Source organism: Diadema antillarum, unplaced genomic scaffold (genome assembly GCF_040938485.1).
Source record: "Diadema antillarum isolate AM-2024a unplaced genomic scaffold, OU_Dant_1.0 seq00000035_RagTag, whole genome shotgun sequence".
In the NCBI taxonomy this organism is placed as follows: Eukaryota; Metazoa; Echinodermata; class Echinoidea; order Diadematoida; family Diadematidae; genus Diadema; species Diadema antillarum.
In genome coordinates this window covers 1,222,684-1,245,459 of record NW_027271149.1, presented here as the reverse complement: position 1 = coordinate 1,245,459, position 22,776 = coordinate 1,222,684, and the positions used below count along the sequence as shown (strand labels likewise).

The 22,776-nt window shown below is 41.2% G+C and overlaps 1 pseudogene; it reads right to left on the bottom strand.

Annotated features, from left to right (window-relative positions):
* Window positions 1–19,185: 19,185 nt before the first annotated feature.
* On the bottom strand, window positions 19,186–22,536 carry LOC139725370 (43 kDa receptor-associated protein of the synapse pseudogene; annotated as a pseudogene).
* Between the last annotated feature and the right edge of the window lie 240 nt (window positions 22,537–22,776).

Sequence of the window (22,776 nt, the reverse complement as noted above, 5' to 3'; positions counted from 1 at the left end):
CAGACTTCAAGGCTGGCTTCTGTATCACCCCCTATCGAATTTTCTTATTTTCCAATGCGCAAGATAGAACGGGAATGACGCATATTCTAAACGAGTTTCTGTCAAAAGGGAAAAGGTAAGAAACTACAATAATTACATCTGGAAGACATAGTGAAGCGTACATCAGTACGTAGATAGAGAAGTATTCATGCTTTGGAAGCAAATCTATAGAAGACAATTTTTCTAGTCTGAATCATTTTTTTCCCTGCCATATCGTCCCGACCAAGTATTCTTTTATTTCATTTTCACCACAGTATTTCTTTGAAGGATATATCGGCTCCATGACAATCGCAAACGAAGATGCAACTTGAATCATTATAACACAGAACAAAACGCGGGTCTGTAGTAAGTGCATGTTTAAGTGTGTGCATGTTTGTGTGTACGTGTGAGTTGTGTGTGTATGTGTGCGCGCGCGGGTGTGTGCGTCCTTTAGGCCAAGATTTGTCTATTTCGTGCGATCAAGCAGAAGTTTTTCAGTTCGATCACGTTGATCAAGGTGAATGTTTGTACTTGTGAAAACGATTATGAAAACGATATGAGAACAATGTGAAAACATTGTAGAAAAGATGGTGACATCAAACGGAATTCGAATAAGAATATCATTTTAAAAGAAGTTTTATATGTGTGTATTTGAAGACGGGTGTTTGTGCCTGCGTGTGAAAACGTACTTCCAGTGAAAGAAATTAGGCCCTATAGTTTTGCTATTTTCGAAAGGGGGGATGCGGAGTGCTAACAGTGTCCAGATGACATCCTGGCGGGCAAGACAGGGCGGGGTCACGGCCAAGATACCATTCGGCGGAAGTCATGCTGAGCAAACTAACCCTTCGATCTGAAAACTTTGTTTAACAATATCAAATCCCGTTGAATTCGCAAACAGAAGAAAAACCAAATGTGTCAGGCTGTATTACCTTTGCAGCATTTGAACGTGGTAGTGACTCGAGGATCGCTGACTGTATGCAAAAAAAAAAAAAAAAATGCAGCCTTTTCCTCGCTGAGTATCCGCATCTATTCTTTTTCTTTCTGATTAATCTTTCAAAAAATGTTGGGGTTAAAACAGCTACTTTTATGCAACAAAGTTCCCGCAGGGGAGATGGGAATCCTTCTGGTAAAAACAGGCAACAGTCTTACTGTGTGTAGACATTTCCCGGTTCCCGTAACTATATCATTTCAGCGTTCATAAAAGTTCATTTATTCTCCCATCCTCTGCAATCCATTCATTAATCCCCCTAAACGGATAAAGGTGCACAAAAATTACCCATTTACATTTTATGTGGTATAAGGACGTAAGGAAATAAGAAGAAGAAGGCCTATAGTGGTAGAAAAAGAAGAAGAAAAGAGGGTGCAAGGAATAGAAGGAAAGAAAGAAAAAAGAAAGAAGAAGAAAGAATGCATGGAATAGAAGGAAGGAAGGAAGGGAAAGAAGAAGAAGGAGAAGAAGAAGAGAGTGGGAGGAAGAGGGATAGGAAGAGAAGAGGAAGATATCGGAGAGGAGAGAGAGAAATATATATATATATATATATATATATATATATATATATATATATATATATATATATATATATATATTAATAAATATATATAGAGAGGGCGGGGGGGGGGCAGAAGAACCAACCTACACCAAAAAGCACGAGAGGGACACTCCTATGCGTAGGCGTGCAAACAGAAAACACCAATACAAAATACTTCGGCCATTAACAAATTGGCGTGAAATCGGTGTTATATACGTCATGACTTCGCAATCACTAATATGTTTGTATTCCTGCAAAACAATCAAAGCAAAGGGCGAGCAAGCTCACGGACAACAGGCCCTTCCCTTTCTGAAAGGCGATTTATCGTTGTTGATTGATAGATTTACGTTTTTAACTCGATATGAACTCCACAAATCATGACAAACATTTCGATATTGAAAGAAGGTGAAGACCGGTTAGGTAATATAATATGTTTCGAAGGGTAGCTGGAGATTCCGTCTTAGATATCAGACTAGTCTTTACAAGAAGCATTGTGGTGCAGAGGATGGGGCCCTGTGCTCTTCAAACGGTGAGTCTTGGGTTCGAACATCCTTGAACAAGCCGTTTTGTCTACCACGTCCATTTGAATGACCCCGAAGCATTGATGGGTACCCATAGCAACGCGGGGTTATGTGCTGATCATAATAATGGCAGCCGTTTGGGGGAGAACGATGTTTTTATTTAAGAAGTAGATCATATTAAACTGACGACGCATCATCTTATAGAATTTCCCCCCCCCCCCTACATTAGAATGATACCAGCAACAACAACAACAACACTAAAAACGACAACAATACGAAATTTACGTCAACAACACCATCCACTCCATAATGTACAGGTTTGAGTTCACTCGGTCATGGCTCGGGGCATGACGGTCGATCGGGGGCCCCCGAGCTCATTCCGTACATTTTGCTTGACACGGAGAGTGCTCTTACAATGACAGTCGTTATCTCTTGATAAACAGCCCAATTACCCCCACAGATAAAGGCTAATCCAGATGGCATAATGAAGATTGGATTGCCGAGCAAATATTACCATCACAAGCAATTGAACAAACCGCGATCTGCAACAGTAACTGATACCTTTGTCTGCTCATGGAGCTAAAGTAACTCCATGGTCTGCTTACCCCTGACACTAGAGTCATTTTTATCCTATAATAACCCCTCAAAAATTGAGAAGCCCTGTAAAATTATCGCGAGTCTTTATCTGATGTAAATGTGACTCTAATGGGAATGTATACAAACTACAGATATCTCTGGACTTGTTTTTTTAAAGGAGAATAGAGATAAAGGCTACATACACAAACAAACAGCATAATTATCCGATGTAAGTTATATGCGGGTTCATGATGAGTTTATAAAGAACAATTGTCAGTCTCTTGAACAAATTTCGTATTATTGAACCCAGTTTTGCTCGCGGTTCATACAATTCATTCCTTCAGGAAAAAACAAAAATCTTTTTCCCCTCTCCATCCTCCATTCTTTTCTCTCTTTCATTCTCCCCCTCCCAATCCCGCCCCCCTCTCGATCTCTCCCTCGATCTCTTCTCGATCTCTTTGCAAACGCACTATTTCTTCGATCTAGAATTTGTTACTCGTGTAAACCTTTGTCACGTGTAAAATTTCACGGGACTCAAAGTGGAAATTGTCATCATCTCTGAGCGTATGGAGAAGAAAAAATGATTAATGCAACGACAGATAAATGTTCGTAAAACGTCAATGAAACGGAGGCCTCCGTACTGTATGTCGCCTCTCCACTCAAGGAGCCTGTGGGATTATGATTTTATGACATTTAACTACTGACTCGTCGAGCTGCGCCGATTTGCCAGACAATGCTTTGATTTAATATTCGTGGATTGTTTCACCAACAAATACGTATATTACACGAAAACGCAGCTGGCGACCGTAAACATTGAGTTTTATTCGATTTCGCTTGGCACAAATCATCCTGCCGTCTAAGGATCACTGACAGGGAAATCATGTAATATCGAAATATATATGTTTAGAAGGCAAATGCACAATTTCTATCATAATGAAATATATCCTACAGCCTGAAATCGGCTGGAATACTCTAACGTCATATAGTTGCCAACATGTTTGTTTACATTTAAAAGAAGATTTCAGAGTACACATAAGCTTGGAGTATTAACAAATAACACATTATGCAGTTCGACGGCGCTTGTTTGCTGAGTAAAGTGCAAAAACAGAAGTAGGGCACTCGACAAAAAAAAAAAAAATGTCGGGAGGCTTGCATCATGGAGCTACTAGCATAGTAGTTCCATGCTTGCATTGAGCTCAATGTTCACATTGTGCAACGGTCTTGGCAAGAGTCTATACCTGCAGTTTTCAATTCGTGACATTAACATTCCTGGAATATAAAATCCCTAATTTGATTTCATGCCGTCATGGAAGGGAATTTATTGGCGAGGCATTCCATACACGATCGGGCTGAATGTGCAGTATTGTGCGCTTGGGGCACCGTCTTAAGCCGGACCGTGTGGCAAACCGGGTTGGTGGTCACGGAAACGAGCTGTAAAGGGTTAATCACGGTGACACAGTAAGATAGAAGCACGTCTCTATAATATACATCTTTTTCTTCAATGAGAAAGCGAATACAATTTGCCCCCTATACTCCTTATGTATGCCATGCCAGTCATGGGGTTATGGCAATTACGTGCTTTGCGACCTTTCAAGTTATGAATGACTGCAGCGTAAGAGCCTTGCCCGTGAAAGTGAATGTAAATGGACGGAAGACATCAAGAAATGTATTTGTACAAGCCCCTGTACTTTATAAAGTAGGCCTAGTTACATTTTCTTTACGACAGTTTTGCTAGGCGATGACAATTACTCGCGCTCTCGTGTACATACCTTCGCAGCAATGGCATAAATCAAACGGAAATCTCAGCAACTCAGGATTCAGAATTTGTATACGTGCCAAATTACGCCACGCGTAACTGCACGCGATGGTCACAGTGCTCTAGATACCATTAGGAAGTGGTGACCAGGCCTCTACTGTATGATTACTAAAATGGGTGAGGTTCTCCTTGATTTCTACGAATAAGCTAAGAGTTTTCTATCTTTTCTTCAATGTACAGTTATTATGATCGGGTGTTGAATGTACAACGATACGATTTTGCTTGTAGAATTGCGTTAATTCTTTTCCATCGCCGCATCGATGGCAAAATGTTCGAATTCATCTTTCTCATAGTTTCCAAATATATGTTGTTGTTTTTCATATTTACCCTTGAAGAAAATCGTCTGTCGCAGAAGATAGAGAGAATAGGACGAAATGATGGATTTTTTTTTTTTTTTGCGTTCTCTCATCCTTCTGGTCGGACATGGTTCGACTTGCAGAAAACAGGGAGATATGAGGAACTTATCGATTTCTACATCAATTTCACTATGGGGGACCTTGGAGCCCACTGATACCTCCATAGCAACGTCGGACAACACTAGAGTGGTGCAAGCAGCCACCAAACTTGTCGATCAGCAAACGTAACACTTTAAATATTTACTATTGCATGTGGTACGACTGTTTTTTTTTTCTTCTCAATGATTTACATACAGGAAATTGTGTAGATTTATGGATTTTAGGAGGATGAATGGACGACATAAAAGATAAATAAAGTAAATTCACAGCTTCAAGACTCTGGATTTGAAATGAACGTGCATGCGCGCTCATAATCAGACACGCAAAGATACAAACATTACATACGCATATTAATTCTATGTATATCATAAACATAAATATATCATGAGATAGACAGATAAATAGATAGATAGAAAGAGAGTAGGGGAGGGGAGAGGTGTAGATATAGGCTAATACTTATAATCATATGTATTTTACTAAGGCATTATATCAAGGCAGGGAGGTGACGTCTCACCTCCATATAGGTAAGGTAGAAAGAAAAATTGAAGACTGATTTTGATGGTAGGGACGTTCATGGAAGGAGAACTGGAGGAGGAATGAGGGTGGGGGAATATCATTTAACCTCTCGAGGATGTAAAACACATGCCTGAGTAAAGATTACTAGCGTAATATGCTCGTTGATTATGCCTTTACCCGCGGCTGGTCTCTGCTACACCGCCTGTAATATTCGCTTTAGAGAAAAAAATGCCTGGAATAACCCTATTAACCTCCTTTCATGCACTGATAATGCGCCTAATTGCGCGGGCTATGATATTGATAATCTTAAAGGGAATGATTAGCAGATCTCGTATAGGTCCAAGGTATGGGGGTATGAGAGATGGATGTGTCGAGGGGAGAGGGAGAGGGAGGGGGAGGGAGACATGGGAGAAGTGACATTTCAAATGATTGGGTCGCTGTTTTTGCTCTTGTTTTCATATCAAGCTAAAACTCGAGAGAACGACAGAAAATAATGATAATGATAAAGATAATGATAACAGCAACAGGAATTACAACTTTATTGATATTGATCAATAATAACATACGAACAATAATAATAATAATAATAACAATTAACAATACTATGATATGCGAACAGTGATGATTGAAAAGGTAGTAATCATAATGACAACAAGAAGAAGAAGAAGAAGTAGAAGATGATGATGATGATGATGATGAAATTAAAATGATAGATGACGCACATGATAGATCCTGCGTTTTATGGGGCTGGAAGGCACCTTGAAAAAAAAGATGGCAACATTAGCGGCATCCCGGGTAGAGGTCGAGTTACATTTCAGACCCCGACTCCCCCCCCCCCCCCCCCCCAAAAAAAAAAAAAAAAAAGTACAAAAAAATATGACAACATAAACAACGACACGCAGAGAATTTGACGCAAGAAACCAACCGAGAATTAAAGAATGTGTATAAATAGGCCACTATTATAATCATCATTTACAATAAATTAAGAGATACAGACATTCCACATGAGCGGACAGTATACCGACCCTTGTACCCCGTCGCCGGACTTGACCCCGAACTTGTGCTCTAATTAAGGTCAGACACCATAAGCACGATGAAGATAAGAGCTCGTCACACACAGATACCTCCCTGCCAGTGACAGGCCAGATTTATAAGATTAGTGCTCATTGGTAATTCATAGCGTGGACGGTTTCGATAAGACGCGAGCGGTGTTCTTGAGTTTACCTAGATATCGAGTTAAAGTGTATCACTGTCATATTCTACTATAACACAACATGATATGATCATAATATAATATGATATAATATAATATAATATAATATAATATAATATAATATAATATAATATAATATAATATAATATAATATAATATAATATAATATAATATAATATAACATAATATAATATGATATAATATAATATAATATAATATAACATAATATGATATGATATAATATAACATAATATAATATAATATAATATAACATAAAATGCGATGAAGACTAAAACGTCTTCTACAACTCTACAGCATCAGAAGCCATAATGAGCTAAATTGACAAACACATGTCACTTTGACGTCACCCACCTCCCCGTTCAAAGCCAATGAAAATTGAAAGGAATAGTGTTCTTCAGTATTGACAAATTTCTATACATTCTCACACACACACACACACACACACACACACACACACACACACACACACATATATGCAGACAGACAGAGAGAGAGAGAAAAAAAAGAGATTTCAGGAGGAGGTTGTTTGGAATCATGTAGAAAAAGGAGTTATAGGCACATACCGTCAGAAGAGGCACAGAGAGAAGAAAAAACGAACAAGTGACCTTTTCATGTATAAAACATGAAAGGGGTATTTTGTTAGCAACTCCATCAACGCGTAAAGACGGATGTTGTGTTTTCATGTCTTTTTTTCTTTTTGCGTTTTAAGAGGTCCACAGGTCGACATGTCCCTTTATCTTCTGACATCAGTCACATACGACATTCTTCTCTTTCTTCTTTGAAGGCTCGCTGGCGTCGACATTCATCATGAGCGTTTCCACTCGCCCTACGTTGACACTTGGGTTCATTGCTCCAAACAATATTCAAACTATCCGAAGTGATCTTCTCTATGGGGAGATATACTGTGTGTGTGTATGTGTTGTGTGTGTGAGTGTGTGTGTGTGTGTGTTAGAAGAAAAACGTGCGTGTGATTGTGGGAGTGTATGTTCTGTGTGTGTGTATTAAAAAACGTGCCTGTTGCGAGAAACTTGTTTCTGTGTACCCGTGCTTATAAAACTACCTGTACTCCTAACCTTCTACCAGCCAGACGAAATTTTTATTGTTGTTCTTAGATGACACTTGCGTTGATGCACTTGCCCTTTTATTTCAAATAGCTATCTACCCATCAACAGTTTGTTTTTGGGTTTTGTTTTTGTTTTTTGTTTTTGATGATGATGATCGGTCGCTTGTTCGTACAACACGATAGGGATGTTTGGCAACGACTTGCCTGTGTCTGATTACGATGCATGAGCGAAAGTCAGCAATTAGTTTTCAGTTTCGAGTCCCCTTCAGAGAGTTTTTACGTGCGAACTCGCATGAAGCGTAAACACCTAAGTAGCTAGGCAAGAAACTCTCTATTTTAAAAGTGTAAAGACCATTCCAAATGTTATGTCATCTTCCTTTATCTGTCGCGAAGCCGTCCGACGCTAAAGATTTCGCTCTCTCTGGAATACCACAAAGAATCGGAAATGGATTAGCCGCTTCTGGGATTATCATGATTATCCAATTGAACGAAACAGAAATAACGGCATCTGAAAAGGCTCAATCAAACTCGTTTGTCCAGACGCTTGTCTCTGACTGCCTACGTCACTCTCTTTCTCTATTTCCTTTAGAGGTTTTTCTTTGCACACTTACGGTTACGGAAACTATAACACACAGACAGAAAACTTTCTCGTTCTGACTGTCTCCATTCTTCTCCCATTCCACAGCTTCGTATGGGACGACGTGATATAGAGCTTTTATTTGTACCTATACAAGAGTCGCGCGTTTGTGTTCGCTCTTCATTGCCTTCATACCTATGTTTTGCTTTGGTTTGTCAAACATGTCAAATGTAACCATCATGGAGCTAACACATGATCTTCAGCTGCATGGATATACTATAATTATAGTCTGACGTTTTAGTATGAAATAATTCATCAATATCGTATGAGATTGAGAAGTATCAAATATTTACTCCAAGGCATGACTAATGACTTCAATATTGTTGCCGAAACATGCCTCTCAGAACTGACGTAAATAGGACGATATGTATAATGCATTCTTATTTCATTTAACTAGAACGTTTATTAATCTAGAATTCCATACTCGATATCCTACAGTCCTAAGGCCGAATAGGTCAGCTGCATTCAAAATTCGGTGAAAATTGAGGGAGATATGCACGGTATGATATCAAGCCACGTTTGGCTTATTGATTTGATTACGTTGGAGGCACTCTGATTTCGTGACGAACCCTGGGTCATTTTGGCCAAAATAGAAGACTAATGTTTATATGAACGAGTTTATTACAGTCCTCGCTGTCTCGTTCATATCCCGTAAGTGAATGATAGACATACATTTGAGCCACTCCTATCATTTCGTTTCGGTTGTTAAAGACCCAACCAAAAATAGACACTAGTCTGTTCATGGATAGGTTAAACATTAAAATCCTCGATCATTCGTCACAAACTGAAACTTGCATTTGTACAGACAGCAAGCAGATTATCTAGACCACATAACGCTTATAGATTTCATGAAGTTAAGTCCTACTTCCAAATTACTGGGAATATCAAAAGAAATATGTTTTGGCTTGCAGCCAATTTTAAACATTCATTGAATATGACGATAGTGTTTCCTTTCTATCTGCTTGGCTGAACTTTGGAAACTGGAAATCAATATCTTCACAGCTTTATGTAATTCACAATCGCATGACGGTGACACATTTGCTCCTGCGACAGATACTCCGGTCTCATTTTCACCATGGACTTAGGATTAGGTCCAGAGTTGTGATAGAGTTTTAGATTCAGTTTGATATGAGGATCAGGATTAGGCCTATAGGGTTATGTTTGTGGGTATAATTTATGTTTGGCTTGGCATGCAGATATTTCATTGGAGCAAATGTCGCAAGAGCAAATATCGGGAACCAGAAGTCACTTGACTTCAAGATGATTAATCGGTTACAGTTTTTTAATCCGAAAGTTCGTTATTCTGAAGGTTCGTTAATCCGAAAATGAAAAGACGGTGCATGCTAAGGAACCTTCGGAATAACGAACCTTATTTCATTTTCGGATGAACAAACCTTTGGAATACCGAACCATATTTCATTTTCGGATTCACAAATCTTCGTAATAAGGAACCTTATTTCTTTTTCGGATTAACGAACCTTCACAATAACGAACTTTCGGAATAACAAACTATAACCGACTTATTTTATCCTAAAGTGGAAACAAGGGAATTTTAGGACATACTTCAATCTAACATAGTCATTTCGAGAGGCTGTGTAAAAAATTAAGACATTACGCGACGGTACCCCCCCCCCCCACAACCTTCATTGTGGAAAGGGGCTGGGATCATGATTAAACAATGTTGTGGATACCCTGGCTCAACTTCACTCACATAGGTTGTAAAGCGAGAGTATGAGTAATGATTTGTTAGCTTTGGTAAAGGTAAAAAGAAAAGAAAGAGAGTTATGTAGTCGATAGATGATAAGAAAACGAGGTCAAGAGTTGGAGGGGGTGACTCAACTTATCAGTTATCGATGGGGGGGGGGGATCTAACAGAGATGTTGTCACTTTCTTGATTTTCTTTCGAGACGGTGACAAAGCTTGTGTGTTGGCGAATGAAACGTCGCGCCGACTTTGGCAGACGAATTCATTGAAATGACATTAGTAACTCGCCGTCAAAATCACAGATATTTCGCTCGCTACCATTTTTAGCCCATCAAAAGATAAAGTGACATCAATTTCATACTTTTCTCTTTCTTGCCTTTCCTCGCTCCCTCTTCTCTAACAATTACGTAGGGTGAGAAGGAGAAAGAGAGGCCTAAGAACTTATATTCCAAGCTAGGCAAATGAAGAGGTGATGTCGGTTGCGCTGCGCTAACAGCATCACTTTGCACTCACGGTTTTTTTTCTTTCATCAAAGGAAAAATATTTCGGCGGAAGAAGACACGAGCAAAAGAGCGAAACAATCAGATGAAATATTCGGGGAAAATCATACGAATGATGAGGCTGTCAAGACTGTTTAAAAGCCACCTAATGATTCCAACAAGGCGCACGGCAGGCAGCCAAAAACTGTCTGTGATTGTGTTCATGACTCTGGGTCATGTGATTTGATGTCTCTATATCAAAGCCCCCCCCCCCCCCCCCTTCGCCTCATTGAAAAACAACAATAGAAACAAACTTCCTTGAAACTTTCCCGAACGATCATGAGAACAAAGAATGACGTCCTCGACGTAGGATGGCATGTGACAACATAATTATACATTTGGAGGATATCGCGTGAGTGCGTATTCTTCCAACTGGATTTCTGGCGACTTTTTAAAAAAGGCTTACAAAATAAATAGCCTCTTGGGAGCGACTTTAAGGTAACACTACCAGAACAACTCTTTTGCCATTTGCCGCCTCTTTGAGACGCGATCTACCATGACTCATCATGGCTGCCATGGCCATGGCAACCTTGTTCATAATTGTCTGACTGCGCTAAAACTTTCTGTCGGTCGTCTGGTTTTGCTTCTCTGCTCTATTTACCAGTCTTTCGTGGTGTACAGACCGTCTTGGAAAACATCACCTTTGTCTATATTCTCCATCGTTTTGTTTTGTCTGTTTGTTTTTGGTTTCTTGTTTTGAAAAGTTTTAAGAAATGCAGTTGTACAAAGACTACCTACTTCTCTCACGTGGTGCACGGTATCGACGTAAAGACAAACCAAGACCAAATTTAATTATGTGGATGACAATAGGCACCGGAGTGCAGCTTGCATGCACGGCACGTCCACCAGACCACTCTCTCTCCATTGCTCCTAAGTGCAGTGAAGTTATGAACTTGATGGACGGGTTCGAAACAGACAAAGAGATGCATCTTAGAATGAAATTACATGAGCACGTCCTACACAATCGACATGTGTACTACTGTGATAAAAAGATAGAAATAATGATGATAATAAAAATAGTAATAATAACAATGATAATAACAATAACAAAAATAGTGATACTATTACTGCTACTACTATTACTACTACTACTACTACTACTACTACTACCAATGACAGTAGTATTAATCATGATGATTATGATGATATGATGATGATGATGATGATGATTATAATAATAACAATAATAATGATAATAACAATAATAGTAATGATAATAATAACACGTTATAATCATCATAATTACCATCATCACTATTACTATCATTATAGTTGTATAGGCCCTAAAGGACCTAATGCACGCCACGTTAGATGACCGTAGGCCTACCTAATCCAAATTGTCATAATTACTGAAAAAAAATATATCACTGAACTATCCTCTTTCTTTCACTTCATGAGCCCCCCCCCCCACAAAAACAAAGGAAAAAAGAAAACGAGTTTCTGCTCATTGGTTCCACTTCATTGCAGTACCCAGTTGAGAAATCTTGAGTACTGTGTAGTTGAGTAAACATCGAGTGTCTATAGATTCCCCTTCTTACTAAATCTCTCCCATACAATTTAAAAATAACTGGCTGAAGTCGATTGAAAACATGCAACAATGTATGATTCTATTTTGTCAATCCATTTGTTTCTTTGCATGATGTGTTTCAATGCCACTAACACACACATTGCACAGCGACCGTTCTATTGCAAACCCTGAATGCAAAGAAAAAGAAAGAAAAGAAAAGAAAAGAAAACGCACAGGCTGAGTGAAAAAAAACCCGTGGATTGCAAGTAGCGGCGGAGAACTGGACCAATGTAACTACCCCCCCCCCCCCCTTCATTATAGTGCTTTGTTGGGTGAAAAAGGCATATTCAACTGTTTATCTATTTCTTCATTCTCTTCAGACAGCGGGGGAAAAACAGCAGCCGCAAGGACGAAGACGTAATTTGGGTGGCTATTTATGAATGAAAAGTCGTTCTTTTAGACCTGCCGACAGTGCAGTTTCGTGCGTGGCTCTCAGCATGCAATTTCAGGGTAACTGCCCCAAATTTCTCTCTCTTTTGGGGACGCGGTCTCCCCTTTTCTTTAATCTTTTTCTTCTTTTTTTTTTCCCTAACATGTCACACATTTGCGATGTATTTACTCTGATGCGTCATCGAGTGGAAACGGCAGCAAAATGAGAGGAGGGAACTTAATAAAAATGGGTGCAGGACATTCATGCGATGCATACGGACTGGACCATTCGTGAAAATGGGGGGGGGGGGGGGAGATCATGTAACTATCATAGCGGTGTTCAGTATATCTCAATACTATAGAAAGTATGGGAAAGTCACACGAAGAACAAATAGCACTGTCAAGTTTATGGTTTGTGAATAAATACTACCAAGAGTTGAATACACTTTCTTTAAACGTCAATTATCTATCTGTATTATTTGACAGTTTGATATTCTGATACTTCGTAACGCGTTACATTGTCTCTCTTCTGTAACACAAATTTCGAAATCTCGTCTCGTGGACATCTTGATCGCATAATTTGCGAATTTAACGAGAGAAAAAAAAAACCGATTTGTCTTCGGAGGGTCATATCAAGTATTCCAAATCCATCTCCAGAGTCTATCGTATTGATCGATATTCAATGATCTCAGTTTCTTCTGGGTTTTCCCCTGAACGGGTGGAGAGCTTGAAAAACTCGCGACGTCACACTACGACTGCAGATTCACAAATTATGATTATTCTCCTGTTCCGAACGAATATACGTGGGCGGTGCTCTCACCAGCAGTTTGGCCGCATGAATGAGGGGGGGGGGGGGGGTTAAGAAGTCTAAGAAGGGTGTGACTAGAAACAAGGGTGGCGAGACTGTGGCTTGGACCGCGTATAATCAGATAACACACGAGAACACAGAGTTGCCAAAAAAAAAAAATGAGTGAGGAGAGATGGTGGTATGAAAAATGGCAAACATGCAGAGATATTTAATACCTGCAGTGCAATGTAAAAAACATTTATTTTTCCCCTTTCAGCTGCAGCAGTGGAGTGGTTGAATCAGATATCGGACGGCAACGGCTGACTTGGAGAAACGCTCGCTGATTTGGGGAGTGGTAGCATGAATGGCTTACTTAACACCACAGCGATGCGAGAGGCGGGCAGTACTCCAGAGTAGATGGTAGATTCTTTGATTTATGATATTTATGTTACATTACATCCTCTACTTCTAAAAAAAAGTAATGGGAATTGAAGTGGATTTCCCCTTATACGGAAATACATGTAACAACAATAGCAAGAAGAGCAAGAAAATCAACTGAGAGGTAGATAACAAATCATGCCTGATGCAGTCCAGACAGCAATGTTAAAACTGCATTCCGCATATTTTTAACGACTCATAATTTTTCAATGATTTACATGAAGGAAAAGGGGACTGCGCTGTTTACCTTCCTGATGAATGCTAGTAACTTTTCTTCAGTTAGTTAATGGTTGGACACCAGTGAAATGTATATGACTATAGGAGCCACCTGCTCCATGGTATGACAATATATAGTTACTACTATAATAGTGAGTGCTCTACAGTCTACGGATGTGGGCAAGATTTCGTCATCATGTTCATGGAGCGGTAGCTGCGTGATCTCTCAAACACATCATCCTTCAAAAGCTAGGACGGTGTCCCACTGTGTATCGCCCCTACTTCATCGCCACCTATAGGAGTAAAATATATAGACTCTCGCTGCGCCACAATGTCTCTCCCTCTGGACAAGCAACCCTTCATCTTTAACGGCGACATTTTGCTCATCTTTTCTTTTATATACAAACGATGAAGGTAGATGATAACTCAATGATTTTGTCTTCATGCAATTTCGAATGATAATTGATCATTAGCGATAAGGAATTTCATAAAACGGCAACGCTTTCTTTCCAACGCCAGGAAATGATGCCACTTACGCAGACGAGTCTTGGCACTTTGGACAGAGCGCTGAGTGATGTGATTTGTGGATAGCAATATGCAAGAAAATATGCGATATAAGATATATTTCTTCATGGTTCCTTTTGTTTCTGAATATTGTGTGTACAGAAAGAACGAAGACAGACAGGCAGACAACTAGATAGATGTATGGACAGACGGACTGGCAGACAGAACAGACAGAGTGACGGACAGACAGACAGACATACTAATGGAAAAGAGGATGACGGATAAAAAATTATGATAAGATAGAAGAGAGTGCGGGTGAAAAGGGTTGCGCCATTCTCTGCTTCATATTCCACGACGCCACATCGCGTAATGATATAAACGCAAACAAATTTTGAAAGATAAATAACGAATCGCAAGTGTAGAAATACGTCTGCATAACGTTCATTACCTCACTTAGGGAGCCGTCGGCACGGAAAATGACTTCAAACTCATCCGTCGCTGCGACAAATGAACTACACATTATCAGGATATTTCTCTAATTCCATCTTCTGCCATTCACTAACCACAAACAAATTCCGACGGTGTCGTCCCATCAATGGCCTGAGTCATTCACATCTAAAGCTGGACCACTGAGAGGTTCTGAAAGGCTCACATCGGGAAAATGCTAACACTATATCCAACATAAAAAGAAAAGAGTCTTTTTGAACTCCCCAAACGGCATATACATGTTGTAGACGTATATGTGCCCCCGCGATCATAGAGCGAAAAGAGTCTACTTGTTGTGCTATTCGACCATCAATAATTCACCATGATTGTTTCTGTTCTCCTGTTAGTTTGATGTCTGCTGTGATGTCTGCCTCATAAAGGCACTTCTGGAGTAATTAACAACAACAACAACAACAACAACACCAACAACAACAACAGCAACAACTCTCTTCTATGTTTTCATATGAAAATATGGAAACAAGGACACCTTGTTCATCAAGTCCACGTTACAATTCCAATTTCAAAGGAACCGGATGTGTGCATCGCTCCACGGAACATCACACCACCGAAGTACATGTCTATAGCAATGGATGCAATTTCCCATTTGGTGTTTTTCCCTTTCCTTCTATGGCTTCAAGGGAGGAAGTTGCTGTTAGCATTGATCATTATATGATATTTTCCGCAATTCCCCAGGTGCAAACTTGCCAAGTGGCGTAGAAAACCAATTTCCCTTTCAGCTGTCTAATGGCATAAATAAATGTGTCCTCAGGAGAAGAGGAAAAAAAGGAAACTGGTGTCCCTGACCCAAATAGCACCGATCAAAATATTCGACCCAGAGTTGTTATGGGTCATCTGGGGATAATGCAGTTGGAAACACGCTCGCGGGACCCCTACAGCATCACCTCAAGGAAATGCCTTACTCATTCCTGGTAATTAAGCTATCAGTCATGAATTAAAAGTGGTGTTTGCGTGTGAAATGTATGTTCGACATAACCAACATAACGTGTGGATAATGTCTTCATACAGACTTGGTAGACACGCTTGAGAAAAGGAGACGTGCAGTTACTAATATCATGTGAAGTTGTAATCTCGTAACTTACGAGACTTTCTCGAGACTTACTGCATTCGAACACCACCAAGCAACATCTCGGATGCCGAATACGAATTACAGGTGGACCCAGACTTCTGCAAGTTACAGCGTCTTTGCCTACCTACAAATGACACCACACACGTCATCAATACTATGAGGGAGAATCTTCACAATAATGAGCCACCACTGACTGTATGCAAGCTTCTTTCTTCACACAACATAAATACGAAAAACAAACTGCAATTTGTCCCGTGGAAAGACTTCTTGAAGGTTGTTGCAAGGTCACGGATCGGGCTAGTTTCGCTTTTTTTGTTTTGTAAATATCTTGAAAGTGAAAACCACCTCTGTTTTCACTGCATGCTATACATGTGATAACAACAGCAGCATTACTGCGCTTGCTTTTATTCACTCCAGTATACTCAGCCTACATTGTTTTCATATTTGCAATTACATAACGACGACGCAACAATTTCATTTACTAAAAATCCAAACAGCGCCTTAGAGTGATATCCTTTACTCGGTCCCTTTGTGATCCTCTAAATCGGGTGCCGCCAATCTGGATTGAAATGGAATTTCCATCGTCAACGTCGTCCATAACGGAAATTCGACGCAATCTCGTCTGTCACTGGCCGAGGGATTTAGCGCGATTGCCAGGATCACAGACTTGGACATGGTAAACGGCGATTCCGTATACTCTGCCGAATCTAATTTCCTCATCCGTAGAAGAAGAAAATCGATGGCTCTGTTGGTGGAAAGCTTGAAGCCCTGGGTAAATGAATCTTCACGAATCTCCCACTAGAAGACATACTGAATAACTTTCTTCCTTACCGAACATATCTTTCGATGTACAAATGTATATGAAAGCTAAGTAATTACGTCGCTTGGAGACCAACATTTTGAAAACAATGCTCAAGTAATAACAATCAATATTGTATCAGACACTATCAGCGTCAGGAGGGAGGAGTGGTGTAGAGCGTGTGACTTGAGATGGGGAAAGGCGCGTCAATGACAGGGTGGCAGTTTGTGTCCCGATGTAGAGTCTCTTTATACACATGAAGTGCGCAAGTAAGGTGCGTCGATAGAAATATGGTATGGCACATCGATGGAGATGTGACATGTAGGGTGGGGCAATGGAAAAGTGGTACGGTGCGTCAATGAGATGTGGTAGGGTGTGTCAACGGAGATGTGGTAGGGCATGTCTACGAGATAAAGTAGGGTGCGTCGATGGAGATGTGGTAGGGCGTATCAATAAAATTATGTGGTAGGGTGCGTCGATGAGATGTGGTAGACTGCGTCAATGGAGGCGTGGTAGAGTGCGTCAATGGAGATGTGGCACGATGTGTCAATGGAGATGTGGTACGATGTGTCGATGAAGATGTGGTAGGGTGCGTCAATGGAGATGTGGTAGGGCGTGTCAATGAGATGTAGGACGCGCCAGTAGATATGTGGTAGGGTGCGTCAATGAATGGTGGCAAGGTGCGTCGATAGAGATGTGGTAAGGAACATCGATGGAGATGTGACAGGTAGGGTGCGTCAATGGAAATGTTGTAGGGCGCATCGAAGGTAATGTGGTAGGTAGGGTACGTCAATACAGCTGAGATGGATGGATGCTTCGACGGAAAAGTGGAGTCGCGTGTCAATGAGATGTGATGGGTGCGTCAGTAGAGATGTAATAGGGCGTGTCAATGAGTGGTGGTAAGGCCACGGTACATCAGTGGGAGATGGTACGGTGCGTCAATTAGTTGTGGTAGGATGCGGTACTGGAGAGCGGGTGCGTCAATGAGATATGAACGGGCGCGTCGATGGAGATGTGGTACGGTGCGTTCCAGCTAAAAGATACTATGTGGACTGGACTCCCGAAAAGGAAGAATGAAAAGAGAAGTTAAAAGGCTGACTCGGGCAGAAAAACAAACAAACAAACAAACAAACAAACATGATTCCATACAGTGTATCTTTCAGGCAATTTTCATATTCAGCCGTCTTCATCTCTCTCGCTCTGTCGCTCGACTCTGTCTCTGTCTCTGTCTCTCTCTCTCTCTATCTATCTATCCATCTATTTATCTATAATTATATCTATATCTCTATATAATCCATATATCCATGGCTCTATCTCTCGGGAGGGGGGGGGGGGGGGGGTGAGGGAGGGAGGGGCAGTAAGGCACTGGACGTCTGAGTAGTTTCTCATGATTGTGATACACATGGTGGTATACTGCCCACCGCCTGGAAGCTAGGCCAGCTAAAAATGCTTTATCGTCACCTGTCAGTACCACATCATATTGTTCACCGTTCGTCGGTCGGCCCAGGCATCCGAACAATGCGTCCGGAGAACACGACACCCCATCTGCATCGAACAGGTCCCCAAAGACGAGAATTATCACGATCGTAACTACACTCCTGATGTCGTTACGAGTAGGGCGACGAATATGTCACCACTCGTCAACGCATGCACAGAACAAGACATCAAAAAGGACATCGCCGACCCCTTTTTCTACTGCCCATAGTTTTAGGACTTTCCGTGACGAACGACGAACTTAAGGAGCAAGTGATATAATGACGTTACCGAAGAACGACGTCGAATAGCAGCGATGACAAGCAATTAGAGGCTGACAGCGCTATTTCTAGCCCCATCAATCAGGGTCATTACATTGACGAGCGGGCTCGACGAGTTGGAAAGCCATTTCGTCGCTTGCCTGCGAAGACCTTACCTAGCACTCTGAGCAAGAAGATAGGAGTCCACCTCCCGAGATCAAGCATGTCTTTGCACAAGACTACATCGTGTTTGTGTGTATGTGTGTTTCTTACCTATCTGTCAGTCCGTCTGTCCGTTTGTCTTTCTCACTCTCTGTCTGTCTCTCTCTCCCTGTCTTGTTAACTAGAAATCAAAATCTTATTGCCAGCTTCATGTGCCACATGGTCGATCTATGTTGGTAAGGATAACTGTAAATTTTTGAGAGCCTCTCTAAGTATTGGACTTTCCGTATTAAACTAACAACAGCTAATACAATGGCGTTACCGGAGGTGCCCACAAAGTCCAGTCCTTAATACATCTCATCGACACTCATCAACTCCACGTCAGATCCAGTAAATTGCAATGTCCAAACCTCTCACCTCTACCATCCACTATAACACCGATGATGCCTCGCCGAAGAAGGTGACGAATACACACCTGGTCACGCCCCCACTCTCCTTTCCCCCTTCCCCTACCCTCTTTACACCCTCAATGCACTGTCGCAAAAAGCGTCAAAGCACACAACTTGTAATACGAGGGACGGAAATTGGGAAGCGCATGTCAACATTGCACATTTATCTACACAGGGAGGTGGGAGGGGCCTGCTCCCCTGCCCTTGTCTACACACGCGTGATATGGTGAAATGACACCTGGGGCCCGTTGCATAAAACTTACCATTGATTTTCAATGGTAACTACCATCAAAATTAGGCATCACAGCCAATCAGCATCAAGGATTATAAAATTTACCGCTAATTTGAAGACTTACCGCTAAAAAGGAGCGGTAAGTCCAGCGGTAAGGGTTTTATGCAACAGGGCCCAGGTGATCTATCGTGATCGATTACAGTAGACCTCAAATAAAAATGCAGAGATACAGCTTTCTAATATTTCCTCTCTATATCATAATTACATCAATCACACGCCTAGCATTTTCTTTATTACACGTTCAGTTCCTTGTGATAAAGATGTTGTCCTCGCTGTATATTCATATCTTGATTTCGATTCGACATCTTCAGTTTACCCCCCGCCCCAGAAAACACACACATACTATACACAGCATACACAACTCCAATACAAACAAGCAATCAAACACACGCACGCACCCCCCCCCCCCATTGCATACGGATACATCAGCTATCATAATAGAATTATTTATATATTTGTATCAACAAAAGAACGAAAACACGCATTAACGCTAAGGTGATTCGGGAGCAAGTAAATCCCCTCTCATTCACTGGTGCAATGTACTATTCAACCAACATGAAAACATATCATTGCCATGATATCCATTTTCAACAGTGCAAATCGTTCGCTCGTTCTACACAATACACGATATAAAATCTGTTGCATTACGAATTGATCAATGTAGGACTAAGCAGAGTAAGAAAAGGTGGGAGGGGGTAGAGAGAATCACTGCACTTAATGTCAGAGTCGAATAGTTTAATTTTTTTCCTCAGCTACACTGAAATAATTAGAAAATGCGCATTTCATAAGCTCCTTTGTGACCAGGTTGTTGCTTTACACGACAAGGACTAAAACGCGGAGCCTGCACCAGTCTCCTGGGAAGTAGCTCTATTTTCCTCATTCATAATAATTTTTGAAAATCTCGAAGCGTAAGTCCAATACATTTAGTTTACGTCATCAATAAAAAAAAAGAGATAGAATAAAATCATCTTCAATTTGGTTCAGTTTGGATGAACGTCACGACTATTATGATGGAATCTTTGCATAATCTATAGTATAATGTGCCAGTAATAATGCGTGGTTCGATTTAGACTGGAAGCTTTCTTTATGCGCGTTGACGCAAACACATTTCTGCATTTCAGTCTCAGTCAGAGCCAGAAGTTGCGATATAATGAGATTCCATAAGGTCCAATTGTCAACATTACTTCTATAGTATACCAAATTACCGCAGAAATTTCATCTAGTGCGGGTATAACGTCACTACGCGGCTAGCGACAGCTTATGATGACAGTGGTTTCGCTCGCAGCCCTTTTAACGCCTTCTCCACGCCCTCCTCGGTTGGCGGTGGGAGGTGGTACCCAGCGATGACGAATCCCGACCGAACGAGGGAGCAAGCAAGTCACGGCATCACACCCTCCAGCTATTTTCGGATTTTAAGACACACACACACACAAACACCCTCTCTCTCATACACACCTGAGACAGAATACTAGTAATCTCTCAAGAGATATAATAGGGGGAAAAAACTGTGGTAATTCATTGCATCATGGCGAAACAGGGTTGAAGTTTCAAGATTCTTGTTTTCTGAATTTATCGTGTACAGAAAATAATACTGTATATAGAAAATAAAAATGTAAAAGCAGTTAAGTAATAAAGTAAGATATTATCGTTTTTACCTGCTATGTACATACAATACACACACACACACACATATATATGTCATATATATATATATATATACATATATAAATGATATTTACATACATCTTTAGTGAAAACAATAATTGCTCGAGTCTTTGCTTGTGGAGAAATAAGAGAAGTTGTAGGTATGTTTATAGAGAGCAGAAAATAAGAATCAATATGAAAACAGTGTCTCTATGTGGCGATAGCACATAAAGTATTTGAATATACTAACACATATACGGTCCAATTTGAGTAGTGTTGAATACAAGGGTGCTTCTTCTTTTTCTTTTATTTCTTTTTTTTTTTGACAAACTTTAGTTGCAAGAATAGAATTACCCATTTGCATTCGTCATTATCCTTAAGGGCCTTGGTAACTACAAACCAGCGAGGATTGTCTTCTTTTCAAGAAAAATAAAGGTATATGGTGGTGAGAGAGATAGAACTCCTGGAGGAGAACTGGAAGCCAAGAGAGTATTAAAGATTGCAAGAAAATCACAGGATTGAATTGATATTGTCAATGAACTTACCTCCCCGCAATCCATTGCCATGTCCAACTTCCTCATGCTTCTGTACACAGTGGCCATGTTAAGGTAGGCGTGAGTCCTCATCCTTGGGGGCCATTCCTGCCCCTTACACCTGATCAGCTCTCGAGCTCTCACGTAGAACTTGAGTGCCCTATCGTAGTCCTTTAGCACCTTGTAGGTGGTGCCTAGCCAGCCGTAGACCTCACACTCCAGCATCTCGTCCGCCGTATCGATGGCAACCTTCACCGCTTTCTCCAGGTTCTCCAGGGCTTCACGGAAAGCGCTGAAGCCCAGGTTGGAAGCAGCAAGAGCGAGGTGGATGTACCCCAACCGCGGGGAGTCTTGTCCAGCGGTGGCCAGACTGTGGCGCGCATACGACAGCGACTTGTGGTACTCGCACAGCCGCTCGTTCGACTTGGCCAAGTTCAAGTATGACTCCGACTTCAGTTCGTCGCTCTCGAGTTCGGAGGCGATGTCCATCTGCTGGACAGCGTAGTGCATCATCTCCCTGGCGAACCCCCATTCGCCGTACACCTGTCCGAGATGCCCCAGCACAGTGAAGCGTAGCTCTGGGTCCTTCACTTTGGACAACACCCGCTTCCATTCGTGCACTGCTTGCTCAGATTTCCGTGCCTGGTACAGCTTGAGTCCCCGCTCAATTTTTTGTCTTGTCTGCCGCTGACCCATGGTCCAATTCGCCTTCACAAGTGACAGCTTTTCAGCTTGATCTCATCCTTGAAGTAGAGTATATATCCCTTATTTCCGTCAGGTGTCACCGCCTCGTTATGCAATCTTCCACGGGCGCAAGATCACGTTCAACTCCGTAGTTCGCACAGACATGCCACGGTGCGCACGTAAGATGCTTGGCCGACTCGCCAGAGCGAGGCTACTCACCACAATAATAAACTCGTGAAACGGGACAGTGCAACGTTCAGCGAGGAGTGTTCGTTCTGTGTAGCACACGTGCGTCGCCGTTCGCTCGGAGCGGCCGCCAATTTGTGTTTACATACCCCGATCAATGGAACGAGCATATTATTATGTGCGCATGGAATGCTTTGCAGACCTTTTAAATTCGCGGCTCTTTGAATAGGCT